The following is a 5051-nucleotide window of genomic DNA, read 5'->3' on the forward strand; positions in this document are numbered from 1 at the left end:
TCAAGAGCCAAGATACCATTTGTGCACAATTTTAACAGCTGTCTGTACTTTCGGTTGCGGTCCCTCATCACTAGCATGTTTCAGCTGAGATTTCGCTATGATCCTTCTTCCAGGCAGTCAAAATCTGATGTGTTGGCAACGTTGTACATATCTTAAAGGGAAGACAAGAAGGGGAAAATATTTTGAAGTCCGAAAGAGGTTGCACTGTATCAAAGGTAGAAACAAGTTATTTTTATTGCAAGAAGCTGTGCATTGAGCAGTACAGGCAAAGCTTTAATACTGTATTGTATCTGTCAGCACATACTGGATTGGGGCATCTAATCAGCATGCTGCTCTTACCTACTTGTATGCATATTTCATTCTGCATTTCTCTCTAATGCATGAAAAATAGTCTTAGGCATATTTTGATAGCAAACTGATGTAAACCTATGACAGAGCAGAAGGATTGGATGAATAATTATCCTGCTAATCCCACCTGCTGTCACACGAGAAATACATGTAAAGAAATGTATAGATATACCAGTTAATCTTAGCATCTGCCATCAGAGCAAGACTGCAATTGCACTGGAAATGGCACAGCAGACACAATTGACTTACTGTCAGTACTATTCCACCACTGTTTTCTGGAGACTCGGCTCTCCAGCGCAGACACAACCTGCAGCCTGTATGTACTCGAGACTTTCGAGCAGCGGGACATTACAGCCCTCCGGGGAATGCAGCACGCTTCCCATGGTATGTTCGGATGACTCTGTAGGTCGGTGTCTGGGTGACAGAGTAATAGTTTCATTTCTTGCTCTTCTTCAGTGTGTTCGGAGCCCCATGAGAATGATGTAGTGGGGTCAGTCAGTGCAAATGCTGAGACAGCATCTTGCTGCTGTGCAACATCACCAAGGGACTATTTCCTTGCATGTGCTTTTCCATTACAAATTTACACCATGACAACATGCCTCAAAGCAAGTAAGTGTTTACAGAAAACATAATCCAGTCAGAATTGTATAGTCAGAGATATGAGTGTTGTGGCTAAGTCATAAAAAATGGCTTTTTCCTTACATTTTATTTCAGCTGCTACTTAATCTGATGAGTCCAAGTATTCATGTGCTCTTTTGAAACCACAGCACTCTTGGCTTTTTTATATTCCTTATGAGTTAGGTTTAGTACCTTCAGTTTCTATCATTTTCTTTCACAGTGGAGGAGGATGTAAGTCCTTTTGCATACTTCAGTGGTGAGAGCTAAACCAAGCAGCATCTCAGTATTGTGGTGTGTCCCAGTTACCTGAACTGAGGACCTGACCACTGTGTCCATCTTACCTTCTGAGCCTATCACTGAGGAAGGCCTTCAGAGGAAGGCTGATGTGCATCTTGGCTTCACCCTGATGGGGAACCAGGACACGACGGGCATTCACACCTGTCCTCAAGAGCTCAGACGTGCTCCTGGGACCTCCACTTTGGACTTAGCCTCTGAGCCTGATGTTTAGATATCTCCTAGATGAGCAGTGCATACACAAAGCTAGTCATGGTTGTTTGAAGTTCACTGTGTCTTTTTTACATTATGTATATACTGTAAAGAGCAAAAGACAGCATCAAGCCTAAAAAACTCTTCCCACCTAGGTAGGAGAGTGCATAAGAAATAGCACTTTCTCTCGGGCACTTTGCAACCTTTATCCCTGACTTACCATGGGTGTACAAAAATGAGAATAATAATTAGGCCTATTTAACGCTAATTCTTTTTCTACTGCCAAACTGACCTGGTGGTTTATTCCAGCATTTTGAGCTCTCTCTCAGAATATCTATCAGAATTTGTAATAGGGATCTTAGACCTTCCTTATATCTTTACATGAAAGAATCGATAATAGACAGTCCTGAAATATGATGTTAATATGTTTGCTATTCTACACAACTATTTTTAATATCATAGATTTGTTTTTTTTCAATATTTGCAACTCAGTTTTTCATATCCCTTCCACACTCCTGCTTGAAAATAGAGAGGGGAAAGTCACAGAATGTTAGAAAGCACTCATTTAATTTGCCTTTAAGTATGGCAGGCTGCAGGAGGAGGAAATCAAGAAGTTGTCACCCTGAAATGAGAACAAAGCCAAGTGATAGTTGCATTGTAAAAACATTAAGGAAAGTCACTGCTTATTACAGTCAATCGCAGTCCTTTCAAATGACAAACCAGTTAAAGAATTTCTAGGTAGGCTAACTGCTTTCTCTGGTATTTTAGAAAATGGAAGAAAACAGAAGGTAAGGCATATGTTGTGTTAAGAGAAATTCTGAGATTGAAGGTGTGATGCCACTTAGACACTGACAGCTGCAGCGGTCATAACTTAACATGTCTTTGCAAATACTCAAATCTTAGAATCAAAATTCTGTTGTGCTATGGAACAGCACGGCTCAAAAAGCATACAGTGTTTTGAAAGATCTCTTGGCTGTTTCACAGATTATTTTTCTCATCTGTAACTGCTGCAAATTATAAGGCTATGTTTCTACTTTCTATGTCTAGTTAACGTATTTATCGTACGTATAATTTTTAACACTCCACAGTGTTGTCTTGATATTACCAGGAACAAAGAACATAAGACATTTAAAAACACAAAGGAGTCCACCTGATCTAATAGGTTTGAACATTCACATTCAACTCAGTCTCGGTATGGTTTTTTTTTTTTTTTCTTACTACAGTCCACTATCGATTTCATCTCTGGAAACAGACCAACCCATGTTCTGAATTCTTCGCTTCAGTAGCCCTTAGAATTTATCCATGTTTAACTCTCCCATTAAATAGTGCTGCTTAAATTCCTTTTTACTTTTCAAATTGATAGAATAACTGTTTTCTGCCCTATTTGCTAATGAAATGAAATCCTCTGTTTGGCCTTCACAGTTTTGTTGGGCACTAGGCTGATGGGTTTACTGGGGTATGTTTTGAGCCTCGCTACATTCATAAAATCTTCCTGAATTTGCTGGCTACTGCATGCATCTGCTCCATTGATATTTCTATCCCGATTCTCCATGTTGTTCTTCAACAGCTTTCTGGATGATCTTTTCAATTAGAGCACAGTCTTGAGATTTTATTTTCCCAAGAAGAATTATGTAACGTTTATACTGAGTCATATTTGCCATCTGCTGATCCAACCACATAAACAATCCAAATTCTTAAAAATCTGAGTTTTCCTTAGTATCTGCTTCTAATCTAATTTTTCACAAATGTGCAGGTTTATGCACATACCCCTGCCTTATGATTAGCTCTTCACAGAATACTGGCACCTCTTCAGAGGCTCTCACCAAACTTGAAGAAATCTATTCATGTAGAGCATGCAGAGGATACATGTGAGAAGGTATTTATCAGGCAATGCATGTGATTGCATACAAAACCAAATGGAAGGCAGAAATAAAGGGAAATTATGGCTACCTTAACAGAGGACATCAAGAAGCTTCAGAATGCAGGGGTATTCTTAGTTTATGGCTAACTTCTTTGGAACTAGTTAATGTTCAAATGGCTGGTAACAAGATACATAACTTTCTACTCCAGCTTTAAATTACTGTTTTCCACTGTGACTCTGCTGTGACTAAGGACTTAAACTGTAAATCCTAATTCATATGATTATACATTTATTTATTTAAACTATAATGAAACACTTGTGATCACAGAATGAGACCTTAAAATTGCTATTTATATCAGACTCTTTCAATCAGAAAGGCCATAGTTATAGAGTCCTGCCACCTAATAATTTTATGCCAGTGCTTAATTCCGTGTCCTGTTGACAACATTGGAGAAGGCATCATTTCACATTCTGAAAATGCCAAACTATGTAAATTACATTTTCTAGCAAAAAAATAGATAGTTTTGTTGCTGTGAACAACTATATTGGAACAATAGGTCTCCATGATGATAATTTTTTTCCTTTGTAAGACAAAATCTGACACCAGAAAGAAATTTCTATTGATTTTTACGAGATTAAAATTGTTTAATTAGCTAATAAAAATATGAAAACACCTGTAAAACTGTTACTGACAGGGACTAAACCAAATCATTTGTGAAATCAACAAGGATCTTACCACTGACTTGAATGTACCATAGGTCTGGAGTAATTAACACTCCCTCTGAAAATGTAACATTAAAATCCTGCCTACCACAATGTTATTTTGCCATTGCTGTGGTTTGCATCTTGCGAGCACGGTTCATGGGAGAATGCCACTGATCTCAGTGGGGGAATGGTAAGGGGTATTAACTTCTTTGCCTGTTGTACCTATGGTTCTACCTACACAAATTACTAAACTAAAACAGAAACATGGGGCTGTCATTTGGCTTTGCACACATGCACAGTATCAAATGGTGCATTAAACAAGGATGGGCCTGTGAGCTGGCCAGCCCTGAGTATTTTCAGCATAGCTTGTAAGAACCCGAAAGCCATAAGGGATGATTAGTTTTGGTGCCCGGAGAAGTCCTACAATTTAAAAGGTTACATGTTTGAAACCCGTGACAGAACCAGGAGTACCAGAACAAGGGATGACTGGATCTGACACCAAATATATTGTTATACCTCTCATCCTTTGAAACATTAGAAGGCCACGATCCTGGCGTTTGATGGGTGCGAGCAGTCCCGCCTGCCTGATTCGCCGAACCGGCGACTCAGTTTTGCTCCTGACCTCAGCGGGGCCCGCATTTTCCTTTTTGCCTACACGGGTTTGCTCAACGAAGCAGGCTCGTATCTGTGCTGGAGCGTCCTGCCATGTCCCCGGATGGGGTTAAGTCCCTGGCGGGGGGGATCTCCTCACATACACACACATAATGCCACGGTCCCCTCAACCCCACCCCACCCGTGCCTGCTGCTAATTCGCCTCAGGGCGGGTGTGCCTCAGCACCCACCTCGACCTGCCCCGCGCCCCTCAGGAACCCGCCCTCCGCTCCCGGAGCTCCCCTCCCTCCGCGGGGCAGCGCAGCCTCGCCCCTTGCCGCCCCCAGGGGCACGCGCGGCCTTCTCAGCGTGGGGAGGACCCCCCCCTTCGCCCTCCGCCGCCCTCGCCCCGGCAGGCAGGTCCCTCCCTTCCCCTTCCGCA

The sequence above is a fragment of the Pygoscelis adeliae genome, unplaced genomic scaffold (genome assembly GCF_000699105.1).
Source record: "Pygoscelis adeliae isolate BGI_AS28 unplaced genomic scaffold, ASM69910v1 Scaffold232, whole genome shotgun sequence".
Classification (NCBI taxonomy): Eukaryota; Metazoa; Chordata; class Aves; order Sphenisciformes; family Spheniscidae; genus Pygoscelis; species Pygoscelis adeliae.